The following is a 15,488-nucleotide window of genomic DNA, read 5'->3' as shown; positions in this document are numbered from 1 at the left end:
TGATTGGCCACAGGTGGTCAGAATGTTGGACAAAGAATGTAAACTTTTAAGCAGTGTGGTAAGTGCATAGAGTAACGCTGCCTGTTTGAAATGCCACCACGGCTAATTAATGCAGCTTGAGAGTTCTCACAGTTGATAAATACAAGAGATGGCAAAAGTCTGAAAGTTAGGTAAAGAAACCAGTATGAAAATAGCTTTGGAAAAATACGCTTCAGCACACAGCCACAATTCATCCTTTACACTGGAAAACTGTACTAGTGTTTAAAATGACTCCTCTCACTACCTTTCCACCCAACTCAATTTAATTTAACTCAATTTAGGCTTAAATGCTTATACTCTGAACTCCACTGTCTTTGGGCTTCTTAAAGAGTAATGGCTTTGATAGTTGAAGCTGTGGACCATGTTGCATGTTTTCTGATGTTACTTGTCCGACCGCAGCTTACGATAAAAAGCAACTATTAAAAAAAATAAATGCGTGTAGAGATTAGAGTCCACATTTTGAAATGCCAGTAAATACAGTATTTATGTGACAGATCATAATGACTTGTAAAAGGCAGCCATATGTGTATCAAGCTCTCAGTCTTCCTAATGTTTTTCTTTAAAAAACTTTTATTTTTAAAACGGAAGAAAACGGCCTGAAACGAGAACTATCTTTCAAATTTTTTGAGGAATTCAGACTCAAATCTGACGTCCTCAGCCTGCAGATTTCTCTCTTTCAAAGAGAAACCAGGGGAACATTTCCAGCTTGTGCGCTACTGTCACATCACAACGTTGAAGGCAATAGAAAGATTTAAGAAAAAGAAATCAAGGCTAGAACACTAGAGTCGGTTCCTCAGTCTTTAATGTACTGTTTCACTACTTAACAGTGCCTAAAGGTAGTTTGCCGGTGTACTTTCACAAATACCACCATTAACAGAATTTTACATGCCTGGGTCACTTTCCTTTGATCCCAAAGAAGTCTTGAAACATTGTACAAACAACAGACTGGAGGCTACGTCCCTGAAAGACGGCCACTTCTGGGGAGTAGAGGTGGTCCCTGACATAGCAACAGAACGTGCAGGACAATTTCAAACAAAGAGCTAAAGCAAACGATAGTCCTTCTGAAAACCACCAAGGAGGTTCAGTGTTTTCAGAGAGTGAAATCAAACACAAACAGCGTAAGGCCGGTGGGGAATTTTCCTAAGAGATAGACCCTCTGCTTAAAAGTGATTAAGTACTTAATGGTCATCACAGACCTCCAAATTTCATGGTCCCGTATACATAAACCATGTCTCCAAATGCACCGAAATTGTATCTCAGGCATAAGCTTTCTTTTGTTCTGATGCCAGTTTCTGAGAGATCTTTACGTGAACAAAAGCCTCTGTCTTTACAATAACCATCTTTCTTCAGAAAAGGCAAGCAACATACTTTTGGGATGCCAAATCGCACAATAGAGGGAACCAAATAATTCCAGCGAGGTTTGACGCGCCCTCAGCAAATCCCACAACAATTCTAGTCATCTGTCACTCAGGAAGCATCTCATAAAGAATTGTGCGGCATTGCTACTGTCTATTACCTGCGATATTCCTTTTGGTTCACTTGAGATTTTTTTAAAAATATATAATGAATGCATTCAATAATTGTTTGAATTGCTGCTGTGCATTCTGTCATAAATGGTTTATGGATAACCATCAATTGGTTCTGCTCATCAGTCTAACAAGTTCAATGTACTACTCAGAGCAAAGGATGACTATTTATTTAACAGCTCTTGGCAGGAAAATTTGTTGCATGCCACAACTTTACAAAGAACATTAAAATCAATGACAATTTATAAACCAAAGGCTGGGAATTATGCTTTGGATTCCCATAATTCATCAGAATAAAGCTGTCAGATACCTTTTATTATAAATTAATAGCATGTTGTCTAAGGGCGCTGCGGAACAGATGTTTTGCCAGTTCCGTACTGACATCTAGTGGACAACGAAAAATATTCGCCCATCTTCTCCCAACTCTGGATTTCCCCTTTCCCAAAAGATGTTTGCTGCTACTGCGTCAGTTAGAAGACTTCTATCAGACAAGAATCCGTATTTGAGTTTAAGTTTTGTGTATTTGTGTTTGAGCTAACAAATATGTCACAAGTTTGAACTTTTATTGATAAACATTGGCAACACGTACTTACAGTTTAAAACCTGCTCCGACAGTCATATCTTCTTTGTGTTTTTTAATCTGTTTCTATAATATGTTTTAAATTTTCTGGTACTTTTCATACTTGGGGACTTAATTACTTCTAATTCTTTACTATTAAATTAACTATATTTATTAAAGCACCAAACTTCCAACTCCAAAGTTCTTATGAAAAAAATAGAAATACAGTTCTTAAATAAGCATTTACTTAGCTTGTATATGATTAAAAGTTAAGGTTCAACTTAATTATTGTGAATTTTCTTTCCACTTTAATGTGATTTATGAATGGCCAAAATATGGCAAAAAAAGAGAGAGAGATTGAGATAGAGAGACTACTTAAAGGCATTATTTGTGGCTTTTGCCTCCTTCAATAGTATTTTCAGGTTGGTCTACACAATAGCGTTCCACGGTCATTAACACATTCACAAATAGAAAAACATCCTCATGTACACTGGCAACCTCCCGGGAACACAGTCTTGGCAAAGGCCCCCACCCCCCCCGGAGCAGGTTAGGATTTTTTATGCACCAGGTAAAAGACAAATCTGAGGCTCTCCGAGTGTTCCAGGTTTCCTGATCTGGACCTATGCTGGGCTGGACTTTCCAGGGGGTTAAGGAAGGTAAGGAGTACATTCTCTTTAGGGCCTTTTGGAATTTAGAGCACCCAAAAGTGGAGAAAAGAGAAATGAAACTAGTGTTTGTGTACCTGCTTTTGTGTCTGGCACTGTGGTAGGCATTTCACTTAAGAAATTAATGGAGTATGGGTCAGGGATGAACATTATTGATCCAATTTTATATGCCTTAAAGGGAACACAAATAACATGCTCCAGGAGCGGCATCCAGCTGAAATTTCTGGAGGAGAAGAAATAATAACTCTTTCTCACTTGATCGTTACTGGGAGACAACTGGTGAAACTCAACCAAAATCACAATCTGTCCCATTCTACTTTGCTGAACTATAAAATGGTGAGAATGGTATATGAAACTACCTTATAAATTTTGTAAAGTTTATAAAATCTATTTTTGGTTACTCTGAAAGCAGTGCATGACAATTATTTCAGAAGGCCTGTGTAAGTATGACAAAAGTGAATAAATAGAACAGAACACAATATCCTCCCACAATAAGGAGAAATCAACTTCAGGAGTTCTTTATGTGAAAGAGAGGGGTAAACCTGCTCAAAGTGTAAACCCACAATTTTTATAAAGTAATGTAAAAGGAACTATTTCAGGATTTTCACAGTTTTCTTATTTTGTTTTTTAAGAAACTCCAAATTACTGTTTGAACATCATTCTAAATAAGCTTTTTGCAAGTCATTAAAATGAAGACAGTGCATAAATAAGGACAACTGAGTGGCATTTTATAAGCTAACATGCCCTCTCAATGGGCAGCTTTTTATATTGCTAAAAGACAACCTAGGCTGTCCTTTGCTGGTATAAATAACTAACTTCAGTTCTTCTAATAAAAGAACACTTATCACACTCACATTAGTCTTTAACTAACATTCCCTTATTTTTAAAATAATTAATTCTCTAACCATTCTAAATTCTGTATTCTCATCTAAGCTATGGATCTACACAAACTCCCTCTAGAAGAGACATTTCAAAACTCCCCATTGATGCAGAAATCCACAAATGCTGATGCCCAACTGTCAGATTCAGCCCTGGAAGCAAAGGGAAGAGCTGGTCGAAGGAGGCAAGGCCTGGGAGCCAATAAATAGGACATTCAAAAACTTGACACAATCAAATGCAGGTCTGGAAGCTTAGAATGGGTGTTTTAAGAAAGAATTTGGTTAAGTTGAGTATAAACAAAAAACAAAAAACCTCTTAATGTGGAAAGGACAACAAGCAAATGGAACCCCTAAGTGTAGAAGGAAAGATCATATGCAGGAGACTCAAAGATGAATTCTAATCCTGGGACAAGTCACTGTCCCTTCATATACTCCCTGCTGTGCAGACATGTCAGTGCCAAAAAGTGCACCAGAACCAGAGACCCATAAGGGCAGCTTCCTCCTGATTAACATAGGGTCAAGTTCTTACAGGTACAATACCTTTTATTAAAGCCTTCCCCTCATCCTCAGTATTTTAGGTTGTGATTGAAATAGACAGAATCAATACACATCAGATCTGGACCCTTGTCTCAAAGAACACCTAACCCGACTCCTCAGACCCAACAAGGAAAAGAACCTCAGAGAGGTTAGGGGCGTCAGAAGTTGATAATACAATAACCAGATGCTATCATGCGAAGGGATGAGAGGTCATCAGGGCTGAGACTGTAGGAAGCATCAACTCCAGGAAGGATTCAGGGCCAAGAGGATGAGGTAAGGCTATGAGTAGAGACAAGAAGATAGCCACAGGAACACGGAAAACCTGTTCCAGAAATGTCCCAGGCAGACTTGAAATTCCCAAATGAGAGGAGCAGCCAGGAGCAAGGATGTATCCAGGTATACAAGACCAGAACCAGGTTTTGTATCAGAACTCAAGTCAGCAAGGCAAGAAAAGTCAAGGCAAGCGGCACAAGAAAGAAAAGCACAGCAAAGCAGATGAGTAAGAACCGGAGATCCACAAAAGGAAAAGAGACGGTCAAGCTCACAATCAAAAGCAAAACTTCAGCCCCACTTTCTGATACCTGAGAAGGACTTCAGGAACTAAGGTAACTGTGATACTAGCTCTGAGATTCTAGAAGCTTCTGTGAAGATAAAATTCAACCCCAGCCCAGCTAAGTTGGCATTTGTGAGCCGGTCATTGGAGCTCCTAGATAAGATGATGAGTAGGTAGGCATCAGGTAACCAGAGTGTCTAGAAAGCAGACCCTCATAGAACCTACCTTAGTTGAAGGTACCACAAATATCGGAAACCATGAATCAGTAAGATGTGCTTTACACATGTGCACAAGTTAGTACTTGTACACACTTCCAGAGGCCACAACCTGATAATCTAGAGATGTTCCATGTTCATTTCATCTCCCTATTTCTTCTTCCTTCAACTTTCAATCATTTTGCTGTTTGTTAATAGTCTTTCCACCACAGATTCCCCGATACATTTTAAAATTATTTTCCTGGGTAATTCACATCTTCTATTTATTTTCCAACTTTGTTCATTAAAAAGCCTACTTTAAAATGTCATTTCCTAAAAAGTCAGTGTATATATTTATTTAATAAATATGCTTCTTCTGAATCTTCCTTAGTATTCTGTGTCCAAGTAGGGCCTCGAGAAAATGACATGAAGTGAATTCCAATCAGTCTGTTTCCAGCTGAGAATTTTGAATCTAAAGATTTTGAATTTTATCTAAACCCACCAGAAATAAACTTTTTGCTCTGTATTTGAAAAGAAAAACTGAGTACGTTCTTATTAAATGGGTTAGTTTAAATGATGAAAACAAGATTACTTTTATAGGAATTTTTAACTGAATAATTTCAAGTTAATCTGTGAATAGCAGCAGAAAGAAAGCTGTGTGGTTTATAAATTAATGTATTTAATCAATGATTTATAGTTAATTTACTTGACTAAGTCCCTCCATCAATCTGTCACTAAGACTTTTATCTTTGAATTTCAGAATAAAAAGACCAAAATATTATTTGGAGAAATGGATAGAGGTGGGGAGCCAACTGAAAACTCCAACAGCTTTCTGGGTATTCCTTTTGCTATTTTATCAGCAAAGTTTTAATAGCTACACAAGAACCACATGTTGACGTTATGTGCTAGTCCCAAGCAGAGATATCAATGACTGTAACTGATGAAATAACTAAATATCAACAGTAAAAGGACCTCCAAGATGGTAAAAAAAGAACATCACAGAGAGGGGAAAATGAGTTGCTGGCCAAAATGTAAACAAGAATTTGGCTCTGTTTATTTCTTCCTTCCTTCAGATATATTAGAGAATTGCTTTGTGCCTTGTACCTCTCATGGTCCAATTTAACATCTTCCTGTTTTTTAGAAGGTGTTTTATGCAATTTATTGGAATATTTCCAGGAAAAGAATGAGAAGGCGGGTAGAGAGAGAAAGAGAGAAAAAGAGAAAGGGAGAGGGAAGGAGGGAGGAAGGAAGGACAAAAAGGAAGGATAGAAGGAAGAAAGGAAAAGAAACTCACAGAAACATAAGACTCAGTACATAGTAATATCCTTGGCAAAAGCTTTCCAAACCCCCACTCCTGTCTTAAATTCCATTTATTTTGTTACAATAGATGTTGTCAAAATAGTGATCCTTGAGAAAGAAGATCTTTATTCTGCCCCAAAATCAGCATATCAGAGAAAGAGCAGTATAAATTTCCCTGAACTCTTGTGTTTATTCTCAACCCTGACTTGATCTCCCTTAGAGACCACAAGCCAGTCAAAAGAATTTCTGAAGCTCAATAACAAAAGACCTATCACTTTACAGATTGTTGAGCCCTCTCCCCTGGCCCACCAGAGCAGTGGCATTGTTCAGGCACGTTCTTACTGGTGAAATGCTAGAGGAAAATGACTGGAAGATGGGAGATTAAGCCCCACGTATGGTTACCATGTGTTACATCAAGCCAAAGCATCTACCAAGATCCTTTCTGCCTCAAGGACAGAGCTTTCATCTCCTGGTTCAGTCTGCACTCAGAAACTACTGCAGCCTCTCAGACAAGCAGCACCTCAGAGTGAATAGCTATCTCCTCCCCAGACTCTTCTCAGGTGGCTCAGGAAGAGTTGGAAGATTCACCCTTACTCTATGAAATCTAAAGGTGGAGATCCCCAAGCTGTTCCTGCTTCCCACCTCTAAAATGTACCCCTGCTTCAGCAGTGTGTTGTGTGAATGCTACTCTACCTGTTCAGGAATGAGTATTTGTGATTTGCTGTGTATGACCTATACATGTCTGTCTACATCAGCATTGCCCAGGGTGTTCTCAGAGAGCAGGAACTGAATCTCTATGCAGATGTATCTTGCTTTTTAAAAATCCAATATGGGCCCAGCCCGGTGGGATTGTGGTTAAGTTTGCATGCTCCGTTTCAGCGGCCTGGGGTTTGCAGGTTCAGAGCCCCGGTGCAGACCTACGCACTGCTCATGAAGCCATGCTGTGTATGTCCCACATACAAAATAGAGGAAGACTGGCACAGATGTTAGCTCAGGGCCAATCTTCCTCACACACACACAAAATATTCAATATGTAAAAGTGCCAGCAAAGACAAATCTTTGCACCAGAAGACATCTTGGAGATCATTTTGTCTAAATCCCTCATTTTACAGGTTCATTTATTTATTCATCCAACAAACATGTTTTAATCCAGAATTTCCCAAAGACTTTAAATGACTTCCTCAGAGAAATTAAATATGATGCTCAAGGTTGCAAAGAAATTTAAAGAGAGTTTGAAATATCTTATGGTATCATTTATATGTGGAATCTTTTAAAAAAAAAAAAAAAAAGCCCATTCCATAGAAACAGAAAGTAGAACTTTGGTTGCTAGGGGCTGAGGGGGAGGGAAAATGGGGAGATGTAGGTAAAAGGGTACAAACTTTCAGTTACAAAGTGAATCTGAGGATCTAATGTACAGCATAGTGACTATGGTTAGTAACATAGTATTGTATAGTACTTAAAATTTGCTGAGAGTAGATCTTAAGCATGCTCACTGCACACGTACATGCGCGCGCACCCATGCGTGCACACGCACACACTCACAGAGTTAACTAAGGTGATGGATGTATTAATTAACTAGATCTTGGTAATCATTTCACAACATATTCATATATCAAATCATCTCATTGTACACTTTAAATATATACAATTTTTTTTTGTCAGTTATTCCTCAGTGAAGCTGGAAATTCTTTTTAAATAAGGAGAGTTTAAAGTTTCCTAAATTATCATCCATATTATTTCAACTCCTCTAATGCTGAGAATGATTATTGGTCATTTCCAGGCCAATCAAACCAAAGCAAATATTAGAATTTTTAAAAATTGAGATATAATTGACACATGGCATTGTATTAGTTTTAGGTGTACAACATAATTTGATAATATATATATTGCAAAATGACTACCACAATAAATTTAGTTAACATCCATCACCATACATAGTTACAATTTTTTTTTCTCATGATAAGAAGTTTTAAGATTTACTCTCAGCAACTTTCAAATATACAACACAGTATAGTCACCATGCTGTATATTTCATCCCCAGGACTTATTTATTTTATAACTGGAAGTTTGTACTTTTTGACCACTTTCATCCATTTTGTCCACCCTCATCCCCGACCCCTGGCAACTACCAATCTGCTCTCTGTATTTATGAGTTCAGGGTTGTTTTTTAAGTTCCACATATAAGTGAGGACAAACAGTATTTATCTTTCTCTATCTGATTATTTCACTTAGCATAATGCTTTCAAGGTCCATCCATGTTGTTGCAAATGGCAGGATTTCATTCTTTCTTCATGGCTGAATAATATTCCATTGTGTATATATGCCATACTTTCTTTAACCATTGAACTGTCAGTGAACACTTAGGCTGTTTCCACATGTTGGCTATTGTAAATTATGCTTCAATGAACATGGGGTACAGATATCTTTTCAAGATAGTTATTTCTGTCCATAAACGTGTGGGTTTACTTCTGGGCTCTCAATTTTGTTCCATTGATCTGTGTGTCTGTTTTTGTGCCAGTACCATGCTGTTTTGTTTACTATGGCTTTGTAGTATAATTTGAAATCGGGGAGTGTGATACCTCCAGCTTTGTTCTTTTTTCTCAGGAATCCTTTGGCTATTCGGGGTCTTTTGTTGTCTAATATTCGACAAGGGAGCCAAGAGCATACGATGGAGAAAGGAGAGTCTCTTCAATAAATGGTGTTGGGAAAACTGGACAGCCACATGCAAAAGAATGAAAGTAGACCATTCCCTTATACCATGCACAAAAATCAACTCAAAATGGATTAAAGTCTTGAATGTAAGACCCGAAACCATGAGACTTCTAGAAGAAAACATAGGCAGGACGCTCTATGACATTGGTCTGAGCAGCATATTTTCAAGTCCCATGTCTGACGTGGCAAGGGAAACAAAAGAAAAAATGAACAAATGGGACTACATCAAACTAAAAAGTTTCTGCACAGCAAAGGAAACCATCAACAAAACGAAAAGACAACCTAACAATTGGGAGAAGATATTTGCAAACCACATATCAGATAAGGGGTTAATATCCAAAATATACAAAGAACTCATACAGCTCAACAACAAAAACACCAACAATCCAATTAGAAAATGGACAAAAGATCTGAACAGAGATTTCTCCAAAGAAGAAATACAGATGGCCAACAGGCATATGAAAAGATGCTCAACATCATTAGCTATTAGGGAAATGCAAATCAAAACTACAATGAGGTATCACCTCACTCCGGTCAGAATGGCTATAATTAACAAGACAGGAAACAACAAATGTTGGAGAGGGTGTGGAGAGAAGGGAACCCTTGTTCACTGCTGGTGGCAGTGCAAACTGGTGTAGCCACTATGGAAAGCAGTTTGGAGTATCCTCAGAAAATTAAGGATAGATCTACCATATGATCCAGCTATTCCACTGCTGGGTATTTATCCAAAGAACTTGAAAACACAAAGGCATAAAGATACTTGCACCCCTATGTTCATTGCGGCATTATACACAATAGCCAAGACTTGGAAGCAACCTAGGTGCCCATCAAGGGACGAATGGATAAAGAAGATGTGGTATTTATACACGATGGACTACTACTCAGCCATAAGAAATGACGAAATCCAGCCATTTGTGACAACATGGATGGACCTTGAGGGTACTATGCTGAGTGAAATAAGTCAGAGGGAGAAAGTCAAATACCATATGATCTCACTCATAAGTAGAAGATAAAAACGACAAAAAAAAAAATACAGCATTGGAGATTGGACTGGTGGTTACCATTGGGGAAGGGGGGAGGGAGGAGGGCAAAAGGGGTGATTAGGGTCACATGAGAGGGGATGCACATGTGTTTGGGTGGTGAACATGATGTAATGTAGCCAGAATTTGAAATATGATGTACATCCGAAAAAAATAAAAATTTTAAAAAAAAAGATAGTTATTTCATTTCCTTCAGAGAAATATCCAGATGTGGAATTGCTGGGTCATATGGCAGTTCTATTTTTAATTTTGTGAGAAACCTCCATACTAGTTTCCATAGTGGTTGCACCAATTTACATTCCCATAACAGCACATGAGGGTTCTCTTTTCTTCATATCCTTGCCAACACTTGTTATTTCTTATCTTTTTGATAATAGCCATTCTGACAGGCATAAGGTGATATCCCATTGTGGTTTTGATTTGAATTTCCCTGATGATTAGTGGTGTTGAGCATCTTTTCATGTACTTTTTGTCTATCTGTATGTCTTCTTTGGAAAAATGTGAGTTCAGATCCTCTTCCCATTTTTTAATCAGATTGTTTGTTTACTGAGTTGTATGAGTTCTTTGTATGTTTTAGCTATTAACCTCATATCAGATATATGATTTGCAAATATTTTCTCCCATTCCATAGGTTACTTTTTCATTTTGTTGATGGTTTCCATTGCTATACAGAAGCTATTTAGTTTGATGTAGTCCCACTTATTTCTTTTTGCTTTTGCTGCCTTTGCTTTGGGTGTCAAACCCAAAAAATCACTGCCAAGATTGATTTCAAGGAGCTTACCCCCTGTGTTTTCTCCTAGGAGTTTTATGGTTTCAGGTCTTACGTTCAAGTCTTTAATCCATTTCTAGTTGATTTTTGTGTATGGTGTAAGATAGGGGTCCAGTTTCATTCTTTTGTATGTGGCTGTCCAATTTTCCCAACACCATTTATTGAAGAGACTGTCCTTTCCTCATTGTATACTCTTGGCTCCTTTGCTGTAAATTAATTGACCATATATGTGTGGGTTTATTTCTGGGCTTTGTATTCTGTTCCATTGATCTATGTGTCTGTTTTCATGCCAATACCATACTGTTTTGACTACTATAATTTTGCAGTATGTTTTGACATCTGGAAGTATGATGCCTCCAGCTCTGTTCTTCTTTCTCAAGATTGCTTGGGTATTCAGGGTCTTTCATGGTACCATACAAATTTTAGAATTGTTTGTTCTATTTCTGTGAAAAATACCATTGGAAGAAATGTTTTCCTTTAGTTCCCCAATATCATTCCTTAAGGTGCCTCTCTACATTCTTTTCCCCTCTTTTAAACTCATTGTAGTCCCTATTCCCAGCCTCTTTTTCCTCAGTAGCAAAATGAGCATAGAATTAATCATATAGACCAGGAACAGCAATCTTTTTCGGTAAAGGGCAAGATATTGTAGGTGTGCAGACCTTACTGTCTCTGACTCAACTCTGCCAACGTAGCACAAAAGCAGCCATAGACAAGAAGTAAATGAATAGGCTATGGCTGTGTTCCAAAAAAACTTTATTTACAAAAACAGGTTGAAGGCCAGATTTGGCCCAGGGGCTATAGTTTACTGATATAGTCTATTACCCAGGACTGTGCCAGCTAACTCACCATCTTTCTTAGGAGATAAGTTGTGTCTTTCTCCAATTATAATTCTCATCTCCTGATGAAATCCCTAAGGTAGGACTCTCCAAGAGAACTTGCTGTCATGATAGAAATGTTCTATATCTGTGCTGTCCAATATGATCACCACTAGTCACATGTGTCTATTGGGCACTTGAAATGTGGCTAGGTGACCGAGGAACTGAATTTTAACTTTTATTTAATTGTTATTAATTTGAATTTAAGTAGCCACATGGGGCTGGTGGCTACCCTGTTGGACAGTGCCACCTTAAGGAATAGTGAAGACCATCAGGCACTATTTTAGACAGACAGATCCAAACTATTGGAGAGTCTACTGTCCCCTCAAATCACAATGTGCAGCTAAGTACCTACACCATTAAGCGTATGACCAGCCCTGGGCATTTCAAAGGCATCCTTTTTTATACAAAATAACGCTTTTAGATAACTCTCTCAGCATAAAAAGTTTAATTTAATTTATAAACTTTGTGTTTTTAAACAACTTTTTATGAATCCATCAATTGTATTAAATGTGTGACACCATTATTTCTCTTTATAACAGTGTGTTAAATTTGCATTAATAAATAAGTTGCACCTACAATTGTGAAGCTGAGGATTTATCACTGCCTTCAATGTACTCCTTACCTATCTGAAAATACAGACACAGAAACGAATCAGTATAATACAATGTCATAAATTCCCTAATAAAGGTATATGTTTCATTAATAGGAACACAGAACAATTAAACTGCTGGGAATGGGTGAATCAGAGAAGACTAAAAAGAGCAGGAGACATTTGAGTTGAGCACTGGTCTGGAATAGGGAGGAAAAGTATTTCAAGAAAAGGAAACAGCATTAGTAAAGTCATAATGTATGGGTAATGCATACTAGTTTAGAAAATGATGAGTGATCTGGCATGACTAGAACGTCGGATGTAGAGCAGGAATGGCTAGAGATAAATTCAGAAAGGTAGGCTAGGAGCGCATTGAAAAAGGAACTGTATGTTTGGAAAGTATCTTGCAGGCATTGAGGAATAATCATAGGTTTTAGAACTGAAGGGATGACGTAGTTAAGATCTTTGTTATAGTTCTAGAAGCAGTGTGAAAGATAGTTTACAAAGACTGGAGGCAGAAAGAGTGTGCAAATAAAAGCTTTGTACTAATTTTTATGCTGAAGATAAAAAAGAATAAGAAGATAATATATTCCTGTATTAATGATCATGAATGTTACCCCAAAACTTGGCAAAACATAAACTAGAGGTCACAAGCCTCGGTTGTCAGACCAAATTTAGCCAACAGATAGGTTTTGTTTGTCATACAATTTTCTTGTAATATTTTGATTTGGTTCCCAATACTTATATATCAGAGGATTTTACATGAAAATCCAGATTTCTCTTTCAAATGTCCATTTCCTTTGGAAAATCGTAAGATTGGACAACACTAGGCCTGCATTCTGTCCTGACAAAAACCAGAGATTCCTGGGTTGTAGCCACTGATCTCTCCCCACAGAGCAGCCACTCTCTGGTTTCCCATAGTCCCTACCACTTCCTATGACTTGCCTTCTAGTCAGTTTTGCTCATTTCTAATACCTGCCTGGCTCCAAAGGCATTTGAGTTTTTTACCCCAACTTAAGATAGTTTATTTGCTTGAAAGTTTAAAATTTCATTTTGCTGCAGAAACTTCTTCTATGAGTATTGTCATCTACAATACTCACTATATTTCTATTCTAACCACAATGACTTAAAAATGTTGCTTTCTTTAAAACATTCAACATTCCCAACCTTTTCATTAATTTAGACATATCCATCCTTCTTGAATAGTTCATCTCAAAAATTCAGAAGAAAGAAATGATCAACTAAAGAACCAGAAAATGAATATCGGACCTTAACGTTCAGCATTTATGTTACTTCCTCTGTTGGACGTTGTACAGCTGGCAAGTCTTAGGCCCAACTGGCTTTCTCGAGAGACTTGCACCATGGATCTATATGTGCCATCTTCCCTGTGACCTCCTGGCAAGTACAGAAAGACAATTGTCAGGATTTGGCCACTCCTGAAGCTGGCGCTCAGTGCTAGCTGGGAAAATCCCCCAGACATTTTAAAGTTCTGGTAGACTCATCCATTTTGAGATAATCTTTCTAGTTGGAGGTTAGAGGTTTTTATCGTCTTAGTATCAATTAAGATGCAAATAATGAGAAATATTAGTATAGGTCAAATTAGAATCAATTGTAAACGGGAGAAGTTGTGATAACCAAGGCCTTGACTGAATAGATGCTGTAGCTTTGATGACCTGCTTGCCAAATAACAAGATGTCCATACATGACAGTCAGTGGTTGGTGACATATTTTCTTCTTGATTCATAAAACTGTGAGCATACGTGTTCATGTGTTTCTTTAGGACCATTTCTATTCAACAAAATGTTATGTGAGTGTGAAACATGTTTTTTATGCGTTGGTATAAAGCCTCTGTGATCTTACATAGAACAGTATAAAACCACCTTTGCTTTGTAAGAAGTCTGTATCCATTTGAAGGTTCGTAAAGTAAAGAAGAGATGACGCTCTGAAACCATGAATAGTTCTCATTGTGATTGTCTGACCACAGGGACAGGAGAGCAAGGAAGGTCTATGAGGAACCATTTTCTCCCTATCTTTTACTAAGAGTTTAGAATGTCCTTCTTTGCTAAGTTCTAAAAATGAGGGCTGGGTTACAGGTCAGAAATTGTTCCACTGTGTGGATTTCTATCCTGGAATCACGGATAATTGCGGTATTTAAATCTTAGATCCTACCTGTGGGTCAAATTTTGAGAGAGATGATTCTGTCAAGCCCTCCGTTCTGTAAATACCCTCACAAAGCTCTTAAGGAAACCCTTCAGAGCTGCTGAGCCCGAGGAGGCACAACACAGATGCGGCTGTCTCCACTCCAGGCTCAGAACTTTGATCCCAGATGGCTCTCACTGAGCTGCTGATACTGGGCAGAGAGTTGGGGGGAAGAAGGTTGTTTTGCTAGCTGGTGCTAAAAACTACTCCTTCATCAGCTCGACTAAGCTAGTGCAGCCAATCAAATGCTTGGAAAACATTCTTGCCAAGGCTAAATGGCAGGTAGCGAAAGAGGAAAAAAATCAAGAAGTCGGAGGTCCAGGACAGCATCTTAGAGGCATAAGCCTAATTCCACAACCTGAATTCTACCAGGAGCCTTGGAAGTCTCTAGGGTAACACACAGAACTATAGCATTTACGTTGTCAAAGGCACCTCCCTTCCATGATTGATAAATTCTTGTTTACCTTAAAGGAAAAAAAACACATACACACACACAAATCCTTCCTCTATCCACACTTCTCAAGAACCTCAGTCTTATCTAAGCAAATTCATTTTCCCTCTTCACAGGGAGCCTGCACTAGACTTTGCTTTGGGACCATTTTCTAAATCAAGACAATTTGATGTAGCGTTTGACTCGGGAGATGTTTGAGTATAGGTTCTCCCATCAGCCATTTTGAAACAACTCTCAAGAAATCTCCAAGCATAGCTCTTAATACCAAATAATATGCATCCCTTACTTTGTCCCCAACCCATCTATTATAGAGGACTTTCTACTTTGTTCATTTCAATGTTGAACATTTCAGTGTTCAATGCTGTGTGGATTTTAGGAGGACATACACCACAAACTCTCTTAACCAACCTTGACTCACCAAAATGGCCAAATGTGTGGACATTCTCCATTCCCTCTGTAGACCTTACTGGTTGATGCCCACTGCACAGTGAATGCTCAGATCAGTGGGCTTGCCTTGTGCTCACCAAGAGCCAGCTGCATTAGTTCCCCAACATATTATGTCAGTTATATTTATTTTAATTATGCAAGTTAATAGTAAAA

Source organism: Equus przewalskii, chromosome 5, assembly GCF_037783145.1.
Source record: "Equus przewalskii isolate Varuska chromosome 5, EquPr2, whole genome shotgun sequence".
Taxonomy (NCBI): Eukaryota; Metazoa; Chordata; class Mammalia; order Perissodactyla; family Equidae; genus Equus; species Equus przewalskii.
The sequence above is the reverse complement of the archived record's forward strand: the minus strand, read 5'-3'. Positions refer to the sequence as shown.